Source organism: Dendrobium catenatum, unplaced genomic scaffold (genome assembly GCF_001605985.2).
Source record: "Dendrobium catenatum unplaced genomic scaffold, ASM160598v2 fragScaff_scaffold_483, whole genome shotgun sequence".
Lineage (NCBI taxonomy): Eukaryota > Viridiplantae > Streptophyta > Magnoliopsida > Asparagales > Orchidaceae > Dendrobium > Dendrobium catenatum.
The window spans coordinates 210,809-221,710 of NW_021318945.1; positions in this window are offsets into that span (position 1 = coordinate 210,809).

Sequence of the window (10,902 nt, forward strand, 5' to 3'; positions counted from 1 at the left end):
TAAAAAAATTTAAACATATTAGTTATATTAAAAGTTATTAAATATTAACATTTTTATCTTAAATAATTGATAATCTAAAAATAATATTTAACATAAATATAAAATTTTAAAAATATTTTATATAAAGTAAAAAATGGTTTCTTAAGAAACCGGATGATGTAAATCCAGTTTCTGGTTTCTTATGAAACTGGATCACAAATTTCTCCTCGACACGTTTTAAATGACGTTCGATTCGAGCATGAATGAGCTCATTTGATCCATCTCAATGACCAAGACACAACGATATGTTCCGTTTCACAAAATGAGGCCCCAATCAAAAGATTTTGTGTATGCAACAAACATATGCATATAAGGCTCAAATTCACATAAAATATACATAAAATCGGCGTTGACCCGATCACACATTTTAGAACAAAATCGAGGGTAACATGTGATTGAAATGAGTAAATCCTAAGGCTGATAATGAATCAAGATAAAATATGCAACTTGACCCTTCATCAGACACGTCAATGCAATGTGCAAGAATATGGATCGATCTACAAAATATGCAACAAGGTCCCTGCAAGTGACCAACGCCAAAAGGGAGGCCAATAGTGGGTTTTTCATTTTCGTCTCACAATTTGTTTTAAGATTATGATGGTAAATTTTTAATCCAAAATCAAATTTCTACTACTATATGCTAAGTTTTTCTCTTATGCCGACTAGCCTTAATCAAAAGCTCTTTCTCATCACTTATAGTAGTAATTAATTATAGAGACTTGCTCTTATGAAATATTTGGAACTAAATCATGAAATTTTTATAAAATGAGGGTGAAATCTCCAGTATTATTTTATTTACAACCTCATATGTCTTCTAAAAAATTGACTCTGAACATCTAAACTCTCTTATAGAGTTGGGGAGTAAAGTTTTAGAGCCCATTATTTTGTAATCATAATTTTATTTAAATTCATGAAATATGGATTTAAGCGATTGTATTTGATTTAATCATACGATGAATGAGTTTTGAAATGGAGTTTCTTATTCTCTATCCATCAAGTTTGTCCTCATAAATGTACGACACCCCTCTTTATTCTTATTGGTTCTCTCTTCTTGCAAAACATGCATCTCAAGATTTCTTTTTTTCTCTTACATAAATAACATTTTTGATTATCTCAAATTCCAAAATTTCAAGAAACTAAGAGATACAGTTCTCTTCAATCTTCATACATCTGAAGTGTTAGTTGAAGAGTGGAAATAAGAGGAAGAGGAGGATTAAGAAAATTATCATGTTAAAGGCCATATCTAATCTTCAACAAATGGGCATAAAATCATCTCTTTCTACATCAATTAGTATAAGTGATAGTTTTTAAAAGGAAATTATATAAATTCCTATCTATCCATACCTTTTTCTTCCTTAACCAATTGTTGACCTGTAATGAAAAAAAAAAAAGAAAAAAAGAGGATTGTGTGTACCTATCCGCTGAGCCTCGCACGACTTCCCTTTATTGGCGCCATACCTCACACGACCTAGCATCACATCTCCTATGTCACTTGTACGAACCCACTTGACTCCCACGTCCAGGGGCGGAACCACGCCCAATCCAGGGGGGGGGGGGCAATTGCCCCCCCTAAAAAAATTAAAATCTATATTAAAGGATGGGTTTTTTAGTAAATTGCCCCTCAGCAGGTTAGAAATTGAACGTTGTTTTTGGCATTTCTGCCCGATTCATTTTGCTCGAGACTCCGCCTGTGCGCCCTAGGTTCTCTTCTCTCTGCTCGATGCTTGAATCCCGTCAGTCGTCGTGAGCTCGTCAATCGACATCGCTGCTCGTGGTTTTTCTCTGCGCTGATCAATCGCTTGCTCACTCGGATTTGGAGGATGCGAGAACTTCATTTTTCTTCGGCATCTCTGCGCTCAGTCGCTCACGCTCTGTACGCTCCGGTAAGTCCAACTGCTCCCTTTTTATTATCATAAAATTACCCATATGCCATAGAATGGTAAAAGGCATAAGCCCTAAGGCACGCGCAGTCTTGATCTCCCTTGCAACTTTCCTCTAAGCTTTAGCACTGATCTTGATCTGTAGAGAGAATAGCTAGGGAATTTAACATAAGTAGTAACAGAAAACTGCTGCAGAAGCCCTAATTAGCATTTACCTGACTTCTTTTGATGATAATTCCTGCTTCGGTTAGAAATTTGGAGAGAAATCTCACATTATGATATCAGAAATATTCATTGTTAGCAGAGAATCATGCAGTAGACAACATTTGAAAATTTTGAGATTTTTCTGAAGCTTGAAAATGAGAACATCACCAAAAACATTGTTAGAAGACAATCCATGAACTCCAAGTTTGAGTTATATGCCAATATCTCAACCTGAACTTTTTGTTTAGTTGATTTCGAGTGAATATGGCTTGGTCAAAATGTGATTCAAGCAGATTCAATATATTTATATGCATATTTGTAGTTAAACATCAATATTTGTCTATAATAAGAAAATTTTGCCCCCCCTAAGATGAAAGGCTGATTCCGCCCCTGCGCACGTCGTTAAATACACTAGAGAGGGAAGGATTCAGCTCTCTCGTGATGATGTCTCTGCTCCCTCGACTACCCTCATGTATGGATTGGAAGTTACGCCATTTTGATCTTGAGCAGCGATGGGAAGCTCGCTACCCATGAGGTTAACATTTCCCCTTCACGTTGCTCCTTTGGCTCCTTTGTGCTATTTGACTTCGCTCCTTAGACGACTCCCCTTCCCGATCGGATCGGAAGCAAGATGGGAGCTCGCGGTGTGTGAAGGTAACTTTCGCTCTTACACACGCTTCTTCTTCGACTCCTTCGTGGCTGGTCGACTTCATCCCCTTGACGGCCTTCCCATCCTGTCGGTTCGGAAGCTACACATTTTTATGGGAAGCAAGAATAGGAGATCGTGGCTGTGAAGCTAACTTTCTCCTTCCATACGCTTCCACGGCTAAATCCTCTAAATCCACCAGATCATGAGGTTCAAAAATAAATAATAAAATAAAATAAATATATATTAAATAAATAATTATTTTTAATTATTTTTTAATTATTTTAATTAATTAATTAATTAATTATAATTTAATTATTATTAATTACTATCAGTTAATTATAATTTATTAGAATTAATTAAAATCATTTAGTTATAATTAATTATAACTTATGATTTTAATTATTTATGATAAATTTTAATTAATTGTCTTAATTAATTATAATTAATTATAAGTTATTAATCATACACGCCTTTATTATGCGTGGTGGGAAGAAAGATCACAGCCGCGGTGTCCTCGTTCGAAGATACCTACCATACGCGCCTTTATTACGTGTGGTGGAAAGGCCTAGTTTCTCGTAGTTTTCTCCTAAACGGGGGAGATGCCGGGAGACTGCTAAAATTTTGAGTGAAAACTAGAATGTACTCAGACTTCATTTGAACTCAAAAGAACAAGAATTTAGACTCAAATGAATAGTGGAATTGAGGAGTTGAACTTGAATAAAATCTAAATGATGAATAAAAGATGAAACCAAAATAAAATAAGATCAAATTGGAGTCAAATTCAAATCAATACAGACATATATTTGAACTTGCAAGGACTTCAAAAAAACTCTGAACAAGCACTTGAACATGTATTTTGAGCTCGAACCGGATTGAATACGAACTTATGCACTTGAACTTGGACTTGGATGCAATAGAAACAAATACGGAGAACTTCAAACTACACTTGAACTCAATATGGATTGAAAGGAATCGGACCTTAATGCAATTAAAATTTAAAAAAATCCTATGTTTTCAAATGAATATAAGTATTTGATACAAGCAAAGGACTATTGGCAGAAAGTATTCAAACATAAATGGCATGCAAATGAAGGCTTAACTTTAAAGAAAACACCCTCATAGTGTATTAAGAAGTGATAACAAATATGGTGGCTATCCTGTAGACATATGTAAGGAGACTACAACAACACTAGTAGCTTCTCCTGTTGATTGAGGAAGGTGACACTGGTACTACAGGAAAACTGTCTATTACCGACGGATTTTCCGGCAGCTTTCCGGCGGACTGATTTCCGGCAGCGTTTCTGGCGCATTTCCGACGGATGTCTATGAGATATTTCCGACAAATTTTTTTGCTGATGTTCCGACGGCTTTTCCGGCTTTTTACCGGAAAGTTCGACGGAAATTCTTGTTTCTGACGGATTTTGGGCATTTTCCGACGAATTTTTTCATCCGGTAACACGCGTTTTTCCTGTAGTGTGGAGATCAATAGTGGACCCATCATCGCAAATTAATTATGAACAACAAAGGTGGACTTGATGTAGATATGATAGACTCCTACGACAATCCCTACAAATGTCTGCAAATTTAGATGGTGATTCCAACACTTGATAGTGAAAAACCCGTCCATACAAACAAGTATAACTATTCAATTCACTTGAGATTGGTGAAAGATGGATATGATATTGGTGCAAATGGCTCCTCTACGAACACCCCCAGGAAGTCGTAGTGAATACAATGGGCCCCTATAAATTAACATGAACTACTTGTGGATAACAACAGTGGGTATATCATAAGCACAATGATCCACTTGTGGATACAAGTACAAGTATCACCTATAACAATAGTGATTAAAATGCTGCAAAGTATATTAAGTATCAAGACAACTTGATATACAAAAAAGGACACCCCCTGGAAGAATGAAATAGATGTTTGAGAAAATTCAAACTAAACTTCATGGTGTTCCAAAATTTCTTCTTGGTCTTGTACTTAGAAAGAAAATAGTTCTGACTTCCACAGACACCGAAAATAACAAGTCTATCACATTAAAGATCCTAAAAGGAGTTCTTTCCAAAGTAGTGGTCATTGACTTCAAAGTCAAGAAGAGCCTCCTGGGACTGAGAAAATGGAGTATGTATCAGAATAATGAAATATCTCATTGCAACCAGGTGACAACACTACAATTCACATGTATCCAAAAGTAGGAGATTCATTAGTGCACGATAGTCTACCTGTACAAAGTAGTGAACAATCCAATCTATAAGCTACTATGCCATGCCACCAGATCTGTGACACTCATACAAGCGGACAGAAGGCGTGTAGAAGTCATCAAATCAAATGCTACATTCAAATGGTAGTTTCCCATAAAGTTGATTAAAATTGAATTTTTTCAAAGTACACGCACAATAGTTTGTATACATATAGGTACATAAAGGGATAAGTGCAATCATAAACCCACATGAGCCTCGACGAGCATGTTTTTGGTACACACGTGACGTCTAAAAATGTTGCACGGGTCAATAAGTGAATTCAAGTTCAAACATGATCCTTCTATGCAGGTTAATAGGAGTCGATAGGGTTCAAACCTTCAAATAAATATACGGTTATGTCGACCAGTGTATTTATTTTAATTCATTCATATTAGGCCTTCAAGGCCTATAATCAAGAGAATTCACTAACTAAGGCATAAAGCCTACAAAACTCAATCCTCTTACACAGGTAAATAGGATTAAATAGGGTTTAAACCATCGGATAAATATGCGACCATGAAGTCGACCGACTTATTTATTTTATATATTCACATTAGGCCTTCAAGGTCTTTAATAAAGAAAATTCACCAACAAAGGCATGAAGCCAGAGAAACCCGATCCTCTAATGACAGCTCAACAGAGTTGACAAGTTTAATCCACAAAATAGAAATGTTTTTGAATAGAAGTCACTTCAAAGTCACCCCGATGATGGTCGTGTTGAATGTGAATCTCAATCGGAGGTGTTAATTCCAAATATTTCAAGTCCACCAAAATACTCCCAAAATTCAAAGCTCCCAAAAATTCAAAAATCCTAAAGATCATGCAAATTTTAGATATTTAAAATTGAAATAATCCATCAAAATATTTAAAGTAAAATCAATCCACCTTCCGTAATAGTTTACCGGGGTGGACAAATTTGAAATTTACTTCAGCTCACATAGAGCTAAATGCCTGGTCAAAAATATCAGTAGGATCCATTTTTGAATAATCTCCTACCAGTAAGGACGTGGTACGTGTCCTCTGACTGGTAATTTTGCCGCTAAATGGCATCGTAAGATAAAGGGTTATGACCCGGGCCCTCTAAATCGAGTGGTTTTGCCGCCAAATGGCATCACAAAATACCAGTTATGACCAGAACCAATACACTCCTTAGTGGCATCAAATTCTTGAGATATGAATCAATAGGATATGATTGATAGGGCACAAAGCCCTCTATTAGCCAAGGTAGATTCAAATTTTTCCCCTTAGACAAATACCCACCTCATGTCTACAAGATCCCCTTGGATGAAGCAACCCACGGATGTCGATAAGGATCCTTCTATCTAGTTGGGTCGACTGCCTCCTCTGACTAAGTAGACTAGGGACCATGATGGCCTGAGATGAAGGAACCATGAGATCTTGATCGGGTTCATCATGCATTCCCTCGCCATCTGCTTTAAGTGTAAGATGGTGAAATTCTAAATTTTAAATATCAAACTTCTCAAAAATTCTCAACCATTCCCAAAATCCAAACCCATGCTGCTACTATATGCTGAATACACGTATACTCTACGTATCTGATTGATGACTAGCCTTAATCGAAACTTCTCTCTCGTTGCCGGGAGAGGTAATTAACTATAGGGGCTTGCGCCTATAGGAAAGAAGAACTCAGATCATAAAGTCCTCGCAAAATGAGGGCGAAATCTCTGGGTAGTATCTTATCTACAAACCCATCTGCCTTCCAAATTTACCCCAAAAATTAATTTCGTTAAAACTCCCTTGTCGAAGAAAAAAACATACAAACAGTGCGGGCGGAGATTGGGGCCGAATTTTTGGAGCCCATACCAATGCTGACCTGAATTTATAATAGTCACATTAAATTACTTTATTGTAGTAGTTAATGTTTAAAATATAAGCTAAATCATTGAATAATTCTCAACCATTATATTTTTAAATTTAAAATATATTTTGGAGCGTTTATGATAATTCTTTCCCAATAAATTTGGTTTTCTAATAGGACAATAGTCTTATTGTTGTTTTGTAAAATTTATCTTCAAGTCACTACAATAATCTCACATCACATAGTGCTTTTGGGGCTTGTGAAATTTAACCACTCAACTAAAACTCTTGAAATTATGTTATCTTTTTCTCAATTCTTTTGTTGTAAACCCAAGACACGTCAATTGATTACAAATTTGTATCGCTTAATCTTTTTGCAATATTGCCTTACTTTAACATCCAGAATATTATATATCATATCCTTGTTTTTTGTTGCATTATCATAAGCTTATGATCTTTTAAGCATTTATCAAATGCTTTAACTTTCCACTCATTCACGTTAAGGCCACACATTCACCTTTAAAATTGTTGACATCTTTAAATAGCATGTAATAAGTCATATGACATTGAGCTTGGGTTCTCCACGTCGCCATAAAGAATAAATAAAAAGATCCTTATTATCTTATGATGATTGGGAATTATTGGCTCCCCCATAACTACTTTTGATTCTAGTTAATGCTTCATCATGCTTATCTTTAATAGTTTCATTGTACCTTAGACAAATTTTTTTTTTGGATGTGCAGTTAACCAATTCTTGTGTCACATTTGTCTTCTCAAGATCAATAAAAATTTTATGAAGATCATTTAATTCTTTATTTTTAATTACCTTTAATTTTATTTTAATTACCTTAGCCAAAATCACTTTTATAGTTAATCTTCCTGGTTTGAAATAAGATTGATTCTTTAATACATACATGATTTTAATATCGTATGGTTTGTGGGATTTATTGCTATATAGTAATGATAATCTTGATCATTTCGTATAACAACAACAATAGTAACATCAAGCCTTTATCCCACTACGTACGTGGGGTCAACTACATGAATCTTTTTTCATTATTGTGTCTTATTAAGAGTTAAATTCTCACTTAAATCTAAATATGCTTTCTAATGCTTCATGAGGAAATGCTGCATGGGGAACTATTTTCTGTTGTAGGGAATGCTTCTGTGGCTCTGTTTGAGATTTTTCTTATTTATTATATGAATTCTTTTACTTGTGGAAAATGAGAGGTTCCAGCTTTCACCTTGCCCTGTTCGTGGTGTTGAGTTGCTCATGGAGTTCTTTGTAGGGGCCTTGAATGGTTGGCTTGGCCTTTTAACTCGGGTTTTGTTTGGGGTAACTTTTTTATTGTTTTATAAAATAGTTTTTTAGTATAAAAGTTTCTTGAACCAAATAAAAATTTTTGTACTAGAAAGTTACTTTTAAAAGCATTAAGAAAGCTGTCTCAAATGAGACCTTAGTTTATTGAAATAAGCAAGGTATGTATTTTCTTGGTTTTGTGAAGGGCTTACAAGCCTGCTCCCTTATAACTTTGTTTAGACTTATTTAAAATACAAATTTTTGTGGAACTAGTTGCGTTCAATCTGAACCTTCATTTGGGACAACTTTGTTAATGTTTCTTAAAGCAGCTTTTTAGTAATATTTGTACTACAAAATTGCTTTAAGAAGCAATAAGAAAGTAGTCCAAGTTGAACCTTAAGCTTCGTTTGGAACAACTTTCTTACTGCTCTTAAAACATCTTCATAGTACAAAATTTTTAAATTCAAAATTTTTGTACTAAAAATTATTTTAGAAAGAAAAAAAAAACTGTCTCAAATAAAACCTTAGTTGAACTTTACAATGTTGGATGTTTTAGGATCTTGGGTTCACTATGAGAAGCACAAAAAATGCTTAACAATTAACAAGTCCTAAATTTCAATTTAAGCAAAGATTTATTACTTTTGATGCAAAAAAAACATTTCATTTATACGAAACAAAAATTTAAAAATGAATAAGAAATCAAAGAAATAATATTATATTCTGCAGTGAATGAAATTTGCAGCACAAAAGGAAAAAAACTAGCAAATGGAGAACTTGATAAAATCTCAATTTTGCACACAAATCAATCATCAATGAAGCAGATTCATCCCAACTAATTGATTATCTTTGATAATTTTGGACTTGAAGAGATTTTGATTTCATTTGGGATAATTTTCTTACTAATTTCTAAAGCAGCTTTCTTGTATAAATTTTTTAATTCAAGAGATTCTTATACTAAAAAGCTGTTTTAGAAAGTATTAAAGAAGTTGTCTCAAATGAAGCCTTAATCTTCTCATTGAAAGTGCCCATATTTCTATGATGTAATCAGGTTAAGGAAACATGTAATAAATAAAGCCACTATCGTCGTTGCCCTCTATCAGCCCCTATCACCATTGGCCACCACCCGCTACTACTATGGCCTCCAACCATCGCCTTTTTTAGACTTTACAATTCATTCATTTTACTTCAATTCGAAAAAAAAAGTAAGCTCATGTATTCCTTTTTCAACAAACCAAAGAGCCCCTAAATCAACGTATGATTTTATGTGAAAAGCATTGTGATATTTTTTTTTTTTTTGTATTATTGACATTTTTATTTTTGAAAGCTTCCTTTTAATCTATTAAAACAAATTCATAATTCCGAGTATTTATTCATAATACTATCAAATAATTATGAATTTAATAAATGATTGAGAATAGAAAAAGGTAATTTTGCTGAGATCCTAAATATTTTGAGGATAATATTGTAAATAGAAGCACACTATTTGTAGTTTAATAAATAAGTGTAATTTTGTTGTTATAAACGTAAATGCCACAAAAAGATGCTATGGATTATTGTTCATCACTTCTAATTTTCTCTTAACATCTTTGCATACACATATTTTCCCTTTTTCATCAATCTGATCATTAAAAATTTATATAATCAAGCATAAAAAATTCTATAGTTAACACCAGGTAGTTGGATAAAAGGATTGATGTTATTATTATTGGTGGCATTTACCACTGAACTGTTGTCAATTGCTTATGCCTACTAGAGTTTGAGCGTGCCCATTGGGCTAACTTAGGAGTTGATTTATTTAATTATGTTAATTACGAAAGGATGTGGTCTCTCAGTATATAGAAAATTCACTAAATATCAATGATATTTCCAGCAGTTAAACCGACAGTTTGACCGCCACTACTAACCACCAAAAAATTTTATCCAGTTTGACTCATAGAACCTACATTCACACCTAGGTGAAATAAGTTGCCTATATTTCTTGTAATATTTAAAAAATTCCTTTGCTCCATGTTGGCCAAGATGCCAATACAATCACTTTCTTTAATGGGAATCATATCATCTACTTTTTTAAAAGGGATAAGAGCATCACCTTTAAGTCACCTATATTTCTTGTAATACTTAAAAAATTCCTTTTCTCCATGTTGGCCAAGATGCCTATACAATCACTTTCTTTAAGGGGAATCATATCATCTACTTTTTTTAAAGGGATAAGAGCATCACCTTTAAGCCTTTATCATGTAATTTTTTAGCTAAGTATTGTAATTAAAAATAAAGATAAAATAATAAAATGAGGCTAAGGTGAAGAAGTGAGAATGTATAACAAGAGATCCAAGGTGATTTCCAATAATTAATAAGCTTTTTCTTTAAATTTTTTACTTTAATGTCTGAAATATTTTGTAGTTGGAGGTGAAAGGTTTTTCTTATGGCCTGGTTTATGTTTTATTATAGTTAGGCATTTTAATTATAACATAGATATATAAAGGATTTGAGATTATTTTGATATAGGTTACAAATATGTTTATAATTCAAAATATTATAAATCACATATTAATATCTTTACCAAAAAAATTATAATATATATAAAATATTCTCTCGAATATGCTAATTTTGTTTAATTATAAATTTTCATAATAGGGCTTTGAGGAGGGTAAAAATAATTAGGAATTAGCCGTCGTAATGTTGACAACTTTATGGAGAGACGTAATTAGTTTGTAGAGACCCATTAAACTAATAAAGACTTGTAAATTTTAACGGAGGCACATAAAT